Source organism: Phoenix dactylifera, chromosome 8 (genome assembly GCF_009389715.1).
Source record: "Phoenix dactylifera cultivar Barhee BC4 chromosome 8, palm_55x_up_171113_PBpolish2nd_filt_p, whole genome shotgun sequence".
NCBI classification, from domain to species: Eukaryota; Viridiplantae; Streptophyta; class Magnoliopsida; order Arecales; family Arecaceae; genus Phoenix; species Phoenix dactylifera.
In genome coordinates, this window is record NC_052399.1 from 31119410 (window position 1) to 31134544 (window position 15135).

The 15135-nt window shown below is 42.6% G+C and overlaps 1 long non-coding RNA gene across 1 annotated transcript; it reads left to right on the plus strand.

The window, feature by feature from the left end:
* The first annotated feature begins 12556 nt into the window (after positions 1-12556).
* Positions 12557-14047, plus strand: LOC120111799. The gene is made up of 3 exons (XR_005513195.1): positions 12557-12612; positions 13871-13877; positions 13968-14047. It is a non-coding gene; the product is annotated as an uncharacterized LOC120111799 (long non-coding RNA).
* Positions 14048-15135: the final 1088 nt, after the last annotated feature.

Below are 15135 nucleotides of genomic sequence, written 5' to 3' on the forward strand. Positions count from 1 at the left end.
CAATCAACTTCCCCAAACTCATATATCGATACATGTGTGAGCCACTAGACAGACCTAGGCTCACTTTGCCCTACGGTATGGTCTTCACCTTGTTATTTAGGGAGTACGAGATTCCTATCCCTGAGGGGGAACCCTTTCGCGCATTGCGATGGACTGATCGCACGCGTGCAGGGACCCTACACAGGATGGGATTTCGGAAGAGAGAGGGGACATGGGTTAGGAAGTCTTCCATCACCACACAGACCACCAGACCTTCCCCCAGTCCTGAGCCAGACTCTGACCTTTCCGACTTACCAGACTTTCCATCCACTTCTGCTCCTACCACCTCCGCCGGACCCTCCTCCTCGGCTCCACCATCCATGGAGGTCCGCATCGCTCCTGAGCAGCTCCGGGAGCTGCGGCAGGAGATAATCCGAGATCTGAGGGATGAGTTGCTTCGGGAGCTCCGAGGTTCGGTGCCTGCTCCCTCTCCCGCTCCGTCTTCAGCGTTGGTCCCTTCCCTGACGGCCGTGACTGACATGACGGCTCATGTGCGGGAAGAGATCTACAACATGAGGACTTTGCTCCAGGCCCAGTTTCATAGCATGAGTGAGGTCACGAGCACCACTCGACAGATGAGGGAGGACATCGGTCGTGACATGCACACCACTACCGAGGGGGCCGAGCGCTTGTCGAATGTGCTCATCGACAAGCTGGACGCACTTCAGACGTCGGTGACTGAGCTCTCTACTACACATAGCAGAGCCACTTCGTCCATTATCACTCAGCTCGGGCATGTTACAGATGCAGTCACCCTCCTCATAGAGCAGAGCAGATTGAGAGGAGGAGCTACATCCTCAAGAGGAGGAGCCACGTCCTCGAGAGGAGGAGATACATCTTCGAGAGGAGGAGCTACATCCTCGAGGAGACCATAGCTACTTTTTGTGTTTTGTTTTGACTGTATTGTTTTGCCTTATTTTTTTTGTACTCTCAAATGTATTTACATGTAAATCAATACAATGAGTAGCCATATTTTCTTCAATTCTGTGCCATTTGATGATTGATTGGTTGTGCCATTGATTGTGTGTGCTTACCTTCTTTTTGATACGATGACAAAAAGGGGGAGAAATATGTATAAAATATATAAAAGGAATCAATGAAAATCAAAAAAAACTGTTAAAACACACAAAATTTGTTCTAAGTGGATTTGGTACCTCGAGGCTCATTATCTCTCTTTTGGGGCTCCTAATGGAGTAATCTCCAGAATCTATTCAAGGGATATTCGAAGATTAGCTGAATCCTACTCAAGAACAAATTGACAGATTTTTCCCTCTAAAAACAAAAAATTCCGTTCAAAAACTTCAAAGCATTAAAAGGAAATTCAGAGAATCAAAACATAGTAGAATGCATATGTTAAGGGGGAGAATCTGAATATTAATCAAGCTAAATCATTAAAGATATATAAGCCAAACAATTGATTGTATAATATGAAGGCTTATATAATTCCAAATGAAAGGGGAGCTTTAACTCCGAAATTTATTGTTTCACTCCTTTCAAGCTTGGATAAATTGAATTACCAGACATTTGAATTCAATTATGGATTTTATTTCATTGTTTATTGAGCAATTCACTTTACATATACTCAATGTTTTGTCATCATCAAAAAGGGGGAGATTGTGGAGTGATTGATTAAAACCCTATTTGATTTTGATGAGCTCAAAGCATTTGAGTATATCTCTTGCTTACTAATGAATTCAATTAAGTGTTTCAGTGAAAATCTTGTCTAAGTGTCTCTAGACTTGGTTCATAATATTTTGGATAAGTTAAGAAGTCAGCCTGAACCAAAGTCTGAGACTCGAGTCGACTCCAGAGTATCACGAGTCGACTCCAAGCGTATCAAGTTCACTGGCACGGGCTCGAGTCGACTCCGGATAAGTACGAGTCGACTCCGACTTAGAACAGACAGACGAACAGAAAGCATCAACTCAAAACCTGTTAGCGAGTCGACTCCTGAAGTGTGCGAGTCGACTCCGATGTTCACCGAGTCGACTCCAGGGTAGCAAGAGTCGACTCCAAGGAGCCACAGGCAGAAAAGTCAGAGAGCAGTTTTCGGGTCTGAGATTCGAGTCGACTCCCATGGAACGCGAGTCGACTCCGATGGTTGGCAAGTCGACTTCAAAGAAAGTGAGAGTCGACTCTCAGAGGAACACAAGGAAAAAGTCAGAGAACGTTTTTCGAACTCTGAGATTCGAGTCGACTCCCGCAATACGCGAGTCGACTCCGAGACTCCGCAACCACAAAGAAGACAGAAGACCAATTTACTGTCTCTGAGATTCGAGTCGACTCCCAGACAGCTAGAGTCGACTCCAAGGCAGCTCTACATCAAAAAGACAGAAGACAGTGTTTCGGAAACTGAGAGCCGAGTCGACTCCGGGGAAGTTCGAGTCGACTCCAAGACTGGACGAGGCAAAAGACAGAAGATAGGGAGTTCGGGCTCTGAGCGCCGAGTCGACTCCCCGGATTGTCGAGTCGACTCGAGTGGACCAAATTCAAAAATAGATCCACGGACTCCATGGGATGAGCCGACTCCGAGAAAGCCAAGTCAGCTCCAGAAGTTGGCGAGTCGACTCCAGGTCAAGACGAGTCGACTCCCAGCCTAAGAGGCTACTTTAATTCAAATCCGAAACAGTTGCCGAGTTGACTCCAGAAAAGCATGAGTCGACTCCCGCTACAGCCGAGTCGACTCCTGATCGCGCGAGTCAACTCCAACCCACCAACGGACACATTGTCAGGGTGTACAGAGTGTGCAGAACGGGCAGAAAAAGCTCTCTAACGGCTAGTTTCCGTGGGGGTTGGTTTAAATAGCCACAGAGGACTGTAGCAAAGCAGAGAACAACCATTCCACTCCAAGTAATCAAGCTTTCAATCTCTGCAACTTGTTCTTCAACGAAAAAGAGGGAAGAGCAGCATTAACTGCATCCACCTACTTCTTCCCAACATTGAAAGAGCCTCCTCCTGCATTCAAGTCGACTACACATTCAAGAGGAGACCCGAAGTTCAAGAAGCCCTTCCTCTTCTCCAACTTAAAAGCGTTTGAGGGCTCTTAACTTCGTTATTGTTCATATTGCCATTTATCTGCTTTTGAGAAGCTGTATTTTTCTGTTTGTTCTTTTCATCTACACATTGTCTTTGCTTGGTTCAATCGGGGGATTGAATCAAGGGTATAGAGGTTGGTTGGTGAGCCGAGTGTAAAACCAACGTGTAAGGGTTCGATTGTGATCCTGGGAAAACAATCGGGGTTGGTTCTAGTCGGTGAGCCTGGGAAAACCGACCGAGTTCGTTGTGAGCTCGTAAAACAACAAGTTTGGTTGTGAGCTTGGAAAACAACCGGCTGTAATCCAAGGGGTTATAGTGAATTCCCAAGTGAGACTTGGGGAGTGGACGTAGGAGCAAGGGTTAGCTCCGAACCACTATAAAACTTGGTGTTTGTGATTGATTGTCTCTCTTTCTCTTACTCTCATATCACTCATAGCACATAGTGATAAGTGCTAAATAATGCATAAATTAATATCTTATTCATAGCACTTATCATTATTTTAATTGACATATTTGGTCAAGTTAACCATAAAAGATGTGCTACCCTCATCATTGCATTTTAATAATTATAAGAGGTGATTCGAGTTGATTTAATTATTTAATGATTAAGTCTAATGTGTGCAGGTCACGTCTGCAGCTGAACCTGTGCTTAGTAATTAATGCTCCAAGTTTGATCCCAGCTGTCCCATGTTGATCTCCCAATATCTTAGCTCACAGATCCGTTTCATTACTCTCCCAACTTCCTTATTTCTTTCAACATTGGGCTCAACAACCGACTCCCTTATTCCTTCCAAACCAAGTCCCTTCCCCATTTAAAAATAAAAAAATAAATAACACTCCAGCCTTCATTCGGACCCAAAACGGGACTAAGGAACATAACCACAACCCAGCATCCTCTTCCTTCGGGATAAAGCTCTAGCTCATCCCATCTTTTCCGTGATCACTTCCCAGCTCAGTCCTCCCGTATTTTCACGTCTAATCCTCCTAGCGGAACAACCTTGCATCCTTATCCCCTGTTTTGGAACAGAGTAACAGCCTATCCACGCTCATTTCAGCCGAGAAACCTCTCACGTCCAAGCTTCCGTTTCTCTTCCAAAGAACAAACCCACCGATCCTCATCTTCTTCCGTGATTCACCCTAATCTACTCTCAACTGTGAGCAACATCCCTTCCGCATACAAAGCCCCAACGCATCTTCTCGTTGCTCCATTTCTTCCGGATCGATCCCAACTCCCCATCCGCGATCATCTCCCAGCATTTGTTAGCAACCCGAGCTTCACGTTTCTCCCTCCCGTTTGCGGATCAAGCCAGCCTCCATCTCTCTCCGCGTCTGGAAGCTAACAGCTCCACACTGATTCTCCATGAATCACGGATCCGATTCCATCATCCCAACTCCTCTGTTATCAGCCGAACTCCCATCCTCATACCGTTCAACAACCGAGATCCCAAAACCAAGCACAGCTCCCAGCTCACCAAACCAACCGAGTTCCGAAATCCTTTCAAACGCTCATGAGATAAGATCAAATCCCATGCATCATCCTCCCCTGTTTCAGCAACAAAACAAAGCCAACGGCAGCATCCACCGAATCTCCCGCGTCTGCAGTTCAAGGGATCAACTCCCAGTTCTTCCCAGCATCCGCAATACAAGGTTCATCAGCTATATTCCGTTCCCAACCTCTTCATCTCCGCTAGATCTCCTCCCAGCTTCCGCTAGATCCCGTTCGACAACCACCCACGGATAGCTCCTTCCGAACTCCCCTGCATTCACGAGATCCAAACAGAGTCATCCTCATCCCGCTATCAGCCGTGTCCACCGTTCACAGCTCCGAGATCTTCTCCAAATCCCAGCGTCTTCTTTCCTTCCGCGTCCGAGATTTTCTCCGCTGCATCCCAACGCAGATGAGCTCGGATCGGATTGATCCCAATCATCTGCGGTTCATCTCCCAGCCATCAACCGAATCCAAACCCCCAGCCGCGTTCTCCTCTTCCGAACCAAGCTAACCTTCTTTTGGATTAACCCCAACGTCCCATGATCCTCTCCGAGTCTCCTGCTCCCAGCCGAACAGAGCCACGTCGCCAGCCGCGTCCGAGATCCTCTCAGTCCACGTCCTCGCCATCCGAGCTCCAAGCAACCTCCTGCGACTTTGGCGGGATTCATCCTCATCTCAACCGAGAAGAGAGAAGGAGGGAGAGCCTATATAAAGAAGAGTTCTTCTCTTTCGGAGGAATGAATTCCCTCACAGGCCAATCCCACGGGAAGAAAGAAAAAGTAAAGGGAGAGAGTAGTTTGGTTATTTTGGGAATAACTTCCCATGTATATAAAAATATAAGATTGAAGTGCTGAGGGAGAAAGAAAGGGAGCTGATCATGAAGGAAGAGACGGGAGCTAGAATTCCCCAGCACCCCAAAGAAACACAGCCTTTGAGGAGAAAGTGTTGACCTCCCTTCAAGGTTTGGAAACCATTACACAATTGGTGCACTCTCACACGCAATCTATCGCCAAGCTAGAATCCCAAATGGGGCAACTAGCTAATGCACTGAACAAGCGAGAGGAAGGAAAGCTTCCAAGCCAACCAGTGAGTAATCCTAGGGGACAATACATGGCTCAAGAAAATCAACCGAATACAATTCATCATGAACAGGCCAATGCTTTGACTACCCTAAGGAGTGGACGTGTAGTAGACAATAAGATTGGGAAGGGTAACAATAAAGAAGGTAAAAAGGAAGAGCAAAATGTATCACATGACAATCCAAAACCTTCTTCTTCTTCAGCTCTTCCAGCTTCGGCCAAAACTCACATCCCGAAGGCCCCATTTCCTGATGCTCTCAATTCACCCTCTCCCTTTGGCAAAAAAGAAACTTCACTAGAGGAGATGATGGAGGTTTTCAAACAAGTCAAAATCAACCTCCCACTTCTTGATGCTATTAGACAAGTTCCATCTTATGCCAAATTTCTCAAAGACCTTTGTACACAGAAACGACAATCTAGGACTCATGTGCCTAAAAAGGTCTTCCTGACTGAACAAGTAAGCTCCATCCTTCAGCACAAAACCCCTCCTAAGTTCAAAGATCCTGGTGCCCCTACCATCTCTTGTGTGGTAGGAGACAATCCTATTGATCGAGCATTATTAGATCTAGGGGCGAGTGTTAACCTCCTTCCTTATTCAGTCTATGAAAAGTTCGGATTAGGTGAATTGAAGCCTACCTCGGTGTCCCTACAGTTGGCTGATCGATCTGTTAAAATACCACGAGGAACAATTGAAGATGTCCTAGTCAAGGTCGACAAATTTTATTTTCCAGTCGATTTCATCGTCTTGATATGGAACCTGTGCCCAATCTTAAGAAACAGATCTCCATAATTCTTGGTCGTCCCTTTCTAGCCACAGCCAATGCATGTATTAACTGTAGAACGGGGGTGATGAATATATCCTTTGGAAATATGAAGGTTAAGTTAAATATATTTCATGCCTCTGATCAACCCGCAAAGGAAGTTGAGTGCTTCCTAATAGATAAAATGGGCGATCTTCCTTATATTTTAGCAGATGACCCTCTGAAAACACGCTTGACCCATTTTGACGTTACTATAGAAAAGGCCATAGAAGCAGTCAACTCTGTGCCCGACAATCAGTTTCCCATGAATTTTCTTCCTTGGAGAACCCCGCATGAACCTGGTATGATTTGATAAGGATGCACTGCGTCTGGCTGAAGACGTTAAACTTAGCGCTTGTTGGGAGGCAACCCAATTTTCATAGGTTATTTTTGCATATTTTCTTGTCGCATTTTTTTATTTTCTTAACAGGATCCCTCATATTACTGATGCAACTACAGTAAAATGCTTCTATCCTCCATATGCATCATATTTTCGTCCAAAATAAAAAAAAATAAAACAAAAAAAATAATAATAATATAATATTCAAAAAAAAATTCATCAAAAAAAAAAAAAAAAAACATTGAGGACAATGTCTGATCTAGGTTGGGGGGTATAGGATTCGAATTTTTGAAGGAAGAAATTTTCGCCATTGAATTTCAAAAAAAAAAGAAGTGAATTTCAAAAAAAAAAAAAAAAAAAAAACCTAATTTCTATGCTTTAGTGCTGAAATGATAAACACACAAAGTATATAAAATCTAAAAAGCCCAATAACTAGTCAGGAGTAAGTCAATTTGAGTTCTTTTTATTAAATATTCCCTTTAGCGAGTTGTAAGATAATTTTTATTTTGGAATTTCACAACACACATGGCCTGCACTACTAAGGATTAGGTTCAACATTATGTTGCTAAGTCTAGTAGCAACCTTGAGTCCTGATGAATCATTCCTATCTAATTCGCTATTATTAAAAAAAAAGAAACAAAAAAGAAAAAAGAAGCGAATTTAATCAGGTACAATCGAAAAGGGCTACCTATTGTCAAAGGTCAGCGGGCTTGTAATGAGGAACCCGAGCATAGGTCCGTAGGGGAGTCTTGATGCCTAACACCTTATGCCATCTGGTGTGGGAGTGTTGACTGAATGCTCGTTACATGGAGGAATCATTACAAGAGTAAAAGTGCATAATAAATATAAAATAAAAAAAATATAATAAAAAATAAAAAAAATTATTAAAAAAAAAAGAAGAGAAAAAGAGAAAATAATATTGACCTTGAAAAAGACGATAGTGTGAAAGCCGTCGTTGTAAAAATTCGAGTAAACTGGAATATTACAGATAAAGCCCATGAGGTATTAAAGTAAAACATCCACAACTCTCGAAATCCTGCAAGATAGGATGATTTTGAATCAGTGATTAAGTCTTATCTGACCAATTCTTGGAAACTACTAGTTTTTAGCAATATTTTGGAGAATCTAAAGCCTTAGCTTGTGTATGGTCCAGACATCACCGAGCACCCAAATATAAATTAGCCTTACAACTCTCTAACGGAAACTTAATGACTTCAACTTAAGTTGCATACTGACCTAGATTTGGGCTGACTTAGTAATTAAAACTTTGTGTACTTTGAAATTCTTGGCATTAATGCATTTGAAATTAGATTTTATAAACAATAAAATAAATTTCTTTCGACTGCAGTTTGTGGGTATTTGAGCCGGAAACCCTCACGAGACAAAACTCGTCCACTAGGGCCACCTAGGGGTTTAAAGCCTTATTGCATACGGTAAATGCAATCGCGATTCCTGCGAAAGTGAGTTAGTTTTTTTTTATTTTGCTCGAGGACTAGCAAAATGTAGGTTGGGGGGTGTGATAAGTGCTAAATAATGCATAAATTAATATCTTATTCATAGCACTTATCATTATTTTAATTGACATATTTGGTCAAGGTTAACCATAAAAGATGTGCTACCCTCATCATTGCATTTTAATAATTATAAGAGGTGATTCGAGTTGATTTAATTATTTAATGATTAAGTCTAATGTGTGCAGGTCACGTCTGCAGCTGAACCTGTGCTTAGTAATTAATGCTCCAAGTTTGATCCCAGCTGTTCCCATGTTGATCTCCCAATATCTTAGCTCACAGATCCGTTTCATTACTCTCCCAACTTCCTTATTTCTTTCAACATTGGGCTCAACAACCGACTCCCTTATTCCTTCCAACCAAGTCCCTTCCCCATTTAAAAATAAAAAATAAATAACACTCCAGCCTTCATTCGGACCCAAAACGCGGACTAAGGAACATAACCACAACCCAGCATCCTCTTCCCTTCGGGATAAAGCTCTAGCTCATCCCATCTTTTCCGTGATCACTTCCCCAGCTCAGTCCTCCCGTATTTTCACGTCTAATCCTCCTAGCGGAACAACCTTGCATCCTTATCCCCTGTTTTGGAACAGAGTAACAGCCTATCCACGCTCATTTCAGCCGAGAACCTCTCACGTCCAAGCTTCCGTTTCTCTTCCAAAGAACAAACCCCACCGATCCTCATCTTCTTCCGTGATTCACCCTAATCTACTCTCAACTGTGAGCAACATCCCTTCCGCATACAAAGCCCCAACGCATCTTCTCGTTGCTCCATTTCTTCCGGATCGATCCCAACTCCCCATCCGCGATCATCTCCCAGCATTTTGTTAGCAACCCGAGCTTCACGTTTCTCCCTCCCGTTTGCGGGATCAAGCCAGCCTCCATCTCTCTCCGCGTCTGGAAGCTAACAGCTCCACACTGATTCTCCATGAATCACGGATCCGATTCCATCATCCCAACTCCTCTGTTATCAGCCGAACTCCCATCCTCATACCGTTCAACAACCGAGATCCCAAAACCAAGCACAGCTCCCAGCTCACCAAACCAACCGAGTTCCGAAATCCTTTCAAACGCTCATGAGATAAGATCAAATCCCATGCATCATCCTCCCCTGTTTCAGCAACAAAACAAAGCCACGGCAGCATCCACCGAATCTCCCGCGTCTGCAGTTCAAGGGATCAACTTCCCAGTTCTTCCCAGCATCCGCAATACAAGGTTCATCAGCTATATTCCGTTCCCAACCTCTTCATCTCCGCTAGATTCTCCTCCCAGCTTCCGCTAGATCCCGTTTCGACAACCACCCACGGATAGCTCCTTCCGAACTCCCCTGCATTCACGAGATCCAAACAGAGTCATCCTCATCCCGCTATCAGCCGTGTCCACCGTTCACAGCTCCGAGATCTTCTCCAAATCCCAGCGTCTTCTTCCTTCCGCGTCCGAGATTTTCTCCGCTGCATCCCAACGCAGATGAGCTCGGATCGGATTGATCCCAATCATCTGCGGTTCATCTCCCAGCCATCAACCGAATCCAAACCCCCAGCCCGCGTTCTCCTCTTCCGAACCAAGCTAACCTTCTTTTGGATTAACCCCAACGTCCCATGATCCTCTCCGAGTCTCCTGCTCCCAGCCGAACAGAGCCACGTCGCCAGCCGCGTCCGAGATCCTCTCAGTCCACGTCCTCGCCATCCGAGCTCCAAGCAACCTCCTGCGACTTTTGGCGGGATTCATCCTCATCTCAACCGAGAAGAGAGAAGGAGGGAGAGCTATATAAAGAAGAGTTCTTCTCTTTCGGAGGAATGAATTCCCTCACAGGCCAATCCCACGGGAAGAAAGAAAAAGTAAAGGGAGAGAGTAGTTTGGTTATTTTGGGGAATAACTTCCCATGTATATAAAAATATAAGATTGAAGTGCTGAGGGAGAAAGAAAGGGAGCTGATCATGAAGGAAGAGACGGGAGCCCGCTGCTGTGCTGCTGCTGCCGCCCACAACTTCATGGAAGGCTGATTTCTTCACTAGGGCTGGATGTAGCCCTAACAAAGGGCCAAGGGTTTTTATATTTTATTTATATTCTTGGAGTTGTATGAACTTATTGGTTTATAATGGATATCTTTCTTTGAATCATATTTAATTTCTGTGATTTTTAAGTATGATATTCGTACAACTGTTCTTCATGATCACTCAGTAAATATAAGATAGTCCATGCTTAGGAAAGATGCGATGTGCTACCACCTTAGATTAGGGTAGACATTTCATGCCAACCGAAGATGGATTATGCCCAAATTACTTTTGTGAATTTTATTTAAATGCTTATTAGGCTTGTAGCCAATTTGCATGTTTATCCAAGAATAAATTAAAATATAAATAACCCTTGTTCCCGATATTAGTGGTGAATTCCTTGCCCTAGGTTTCCCAAACTGATATCTTTTTAATTGGCATTTTTGCTTTATTAAAATTCCTTAGTTTAATTTTCTTCACCAACTCTTCCTTTTTAAATATTTTATTTTTTTAAAAGAAAAATAACTGTACCCCAATCCCCTGTGGATCGATATCCGTAATCACTATCCTACTAGATACGTGCTATTGCGTGGTCTTTAAAGTTGACTATCACATAGCAATTAATCGAACAACTTGCAATAGCTTTAATTAGTCATCCACATCGTTTTAAATTGTAAGATTATTTTAAAACCAATTCACCCCTCCCTCTTGGGTTGTCTATCTGGGCAACATCCTTCTTCATTCTTGGTGCCAACAAAAGAAAAGGGAAAAGGCTGAAAGTGTTTTGTTCTTGTTCCCTTTGATCCGTCTTTCTTCCTCCTCCTCCCTAAGCATTCAAGAGTTGATTGAAAGGGAGGGACTTCAGCCATCAAAAGCCATCTCTGCAAAGGGAGCTAGCAACCCCGGGGAGATACGTAGGCTTCGATCGAATCATTATCTCGTGTGGATACCCGTAGAGGCCGGACGCGTGTGCGGCTTCCATCGAACCTTCTACAAATCCACGTAAATCAGATTGCGGAGACCATCTACCCGCACAAGGTGAAGATCTGATCTTCTTAATGATTTTAAAATGTTTTAAAATAATTTAATTCTAATCTATCTACAAACGAAATGGTTTTTAAAATACGTTCATGCGCATGAACGGATCCTGCATAGTTTTTCCGCTGCAACATGGAAAATTATTTCGAATTTCATGGCATATGTGGGATCCTAACACTTACTAGGCCGAACCACTCGGAATGGAGTGTCTCCGGATGGTTCGGCCCGGTTAAGGCTACTTTGCGCATGTTCGGGCCCTATTGCATGCCAAGACTTCGAACCATTTTGGTTAGGGATCAGTATTGGTATGGTACCTGACTAAATCGGGTGGTTCAATACAATAATCCTTGTTTCAAGAGTCCAATCATATCTTTCAGAGGATGCCAATGGTGTGTTAGTATGATATAATTTATATTCATCTTGGATGCTCTAAAATGCTGTCAATTTATCATTTTCTGTGACTTTTGCTTCTCTATATCTAGTTTTGTGTAGACATATGGCCACCCATTGCATGGACAACTTCGTACCCAATACATGAAACACTAATAGAAGGTCAAAAGCAGCCTCTTTTGGGGTTTTAGGGTTTTAGGTTGGGGGGTTTAGGGGTTAAGGTTTCGGGGTTAGGGGTTTAGGGATTTGGGGTTTAGGGGTTTTAGGTTTTTAGGGTTTGGTGTTTGGTTTTAGGGTTTGGTGTTTTAGGATTTTTGGGTTTTTGGGTTTAGGATTTTTGGTTTTAGGGTTTAGGTTTTAGGGTTTAGGGTTTCGAAGTTTAGAGTTTTAAGGTTTAGGATTTAGGGTTAGGCCTGTTTATGAGCGAGCCCGATAAAAGCTCGGCTCGGGCTGCGGCTCGTTAGTCAAACGAGCCCGAGCTCAAGCTCAAAATGAGGCCGTTTAAACTCGAGTTCGAGCTTGGGCTCGAGCCCGAGCAGCTCGCGAGCCTAAATAGAGCTCGCGACTTAACCTGACCAATTGAGTTTGGGATCGGACGGTTGAGATCAGTTCCAACCCTGCATCCGACGGTTGGCCCAAGCCTCCTCTCCTACCATTCGGTCCATCCTCCTCAGTCTCTCCCGACCCGACTTGCTGCGGCGCTGCTCCTAGCTCTCTTCCCCAGTCCCACCTCCTCCTTCGTCTGTGGTCTGCCCTAGCTTTTCGCTCTCCCCTCCTCTCCGATGGGGGCGACGATTTTTCGACAATTGAAGAAGCCGGATGGGCTCGTTTGCGGGGAGCCGATGGGCGGTGCGATGCTTCTCTTCTTTCTCATCGTCCTCCTCCTTGGCGACTCGGTGAGTTCTCTCTTTTTTCCTCACTTCTCCTCATCGCGACGGGAATCTGGTTCTCTCTTTGCTCCTCTACGTCATCTCTTTGCTCCATCATCTCTCTGCTCCATCTCTTTTCTCCTCTACAAGAACCTGTGGTTTGCTATTCTAAGGCCACTCATGACGATTCGATTTAGAGAGAGATCTAAGAATCTCTTTGCAAGAAATGTAGGGACAATGAGACTTCTAACATCGCAAATGTGAAGGGGCTTCTTTTATTTTTCTTCTTCCGAGTCCCGTGAGCAAGCCACAGGCTTTCATACGATATTAGCCATAGTCACGCGATATTGGCCATAGCTCACGCGATATAAGCCCTTTTTTTGCTTCCGAGTTCCCTCATCCGGTTGTCCCGAGGAACCCTAGATCTGGAGAAGAGCAGACCCTGCCCGGCTGTCTTCTTCCCGGATCGATCTCCCCCTTCTGCGCCCGCGAGTCTCTTCGGCGTCTGGCGATTCGGCGTGCTTTGTCCTTCTTCGTTCTCCCAACAGCAAGAGTTTTTTTGCATTACTTTTCACTTGTTCTTCTCCTTTTAGTGTAATGGAATTTATCTAGCGTTTCTGATGCTTGATGGTTTTTAATTATGGCAGGTTTTAATTTCTTTTATATTGCCCATTATCTTTTTACCCATTTGTTGTATATAATTTAACAGATGTTAGAATGTTATAACTACTGTTATTTTAAGCCATGTTTTTATATGAATCCTAATTTAGGTATTCGAAACGAGTTCATCAAATGAACCTTGTTTCTGTAAATTTTTACTCTATGAAAATTTTATCGCACATGACTTTGTGAATTGTAGGTCAAGTTTTGACTTGATGTAGTTAATTAACTCAAATTTGTAATTAGGAGGTTAGGAATGTTTATTTTCTCATTCCTTGCTTCTTCTAGGGAGGATGATCATGTAATCTCTCACAGTGATTGTTAATTTTCATCAAGAATTATGGTTAAAGCAAGAGAGTTACCTGAGTAGATGTTTAATTGAAAATTGATATGCTATAGAAGTTCAATATTGCAATATTGTTGGTGATGCCTTTTAAGCTGTAAGACTCTATCCAGTATAATCATTAATTTCTTATGCTATATAATTGATATGGATTCTGGACCAGCTTGTTTTACACTTTTCATCATCATGCTGAAGCAACTGCAATTAACTACTGCCTGTTTTTGATTTGTATTGGTCATCTATAATATTTGTCATACTAATTGTATTCTTTTTGATTTGTAGCTTCAAGGTATAGGAGCAGATTCATTGAGTTGTGGACCTCATGGATACACCAGTGGTGTGCAAAAAAATTTTGACCATGTGACATGCTTGATTTCAGCATCTGTTGATACAGTGTTAGATCAAGGATCTCTTTCACTTGATGTCATTGAGCAGGTAGTCATCTTGCTTCGAAGTTTCCTTTTTCCACAAAAAATGATCTAATATCTTGTTATTAGAGCTGTTATTGTCTGTTACTATCTTGTTTTTAGAGGCATAACTTTACTGAGTTGGAATTCACACTTAGAACAACCTTAATAGTGCAGGAAGATGTTTTCAAAAATAATTTTTGGAGAGTATGTGTTCTCTTATATTTTAGGATCCATATTTTAATTGAATAATTTATAAATTGTAATGAAGGATGATGTCTTATCAATGCTGCTATGAATGTGGATATATCAAATGAGGTCAATTCATATCTTTTTTTTTTTTTTTTTGTGAAACCGGCTTTTTAAGTGGCGGTATCGATAAACAGCTTGTTAGAGAGGAGATTTTTTTTAACATTGCATGCCCATTGATTTTTTTTCACCAGAAGGATGCTTTAAGTGATTCTACATGTGGAGACACTCTACACAAAGTGACATATATTTGATACTATTTTGTCATTTCAAATTAGTGGTTAAGTTTCTAAATATGTTGAGCATTGCACTTTTCTACATGCATAGTTTTTCTTCAATTGCTGGCAATTTCTAAAGAATTTTTTGCAGAAAACTTGCATGTCACCCATTGCTATTGATGCAGAATCTAAGCTTTAAGAGGTTGGTTTTTTTTCCCAAGTCGGAAACTTTATATTATTATAATATATTATGATGTCATATGGGATGCCGTTTAAATTTATATTAAACTTTTTATCTAGTCTCCCAAGGATGTTTCTTTTCAAATGAGCACAATGATATTCGAAAAAGTGAGACTGGACCTGCTTTGGTGCAAAGTTATCTGCAGATTCAGAAGGTAATATCAAAATGGCTGCAAAGTTTTTAAGTATATTTACAGAGGTAGAGGATAATTTCTTACAAGAGATTTTTTTTCCTTTCTATTTTTTTGGTTTTGGCAGAAAACAGTATGAATGAGAGCCAGGACCTCTTTTGTCAAATGGCTGAATCCTCCACCGTTAAGTGAAAGATTGGGAGAGATTAAGTACTCAAGAGATAAGCATAGGAACACTCGATCATATCAAAACTTCACAAGAATCTGCAGAACTCATATTATAAAAGCGCTATAAGATGAGT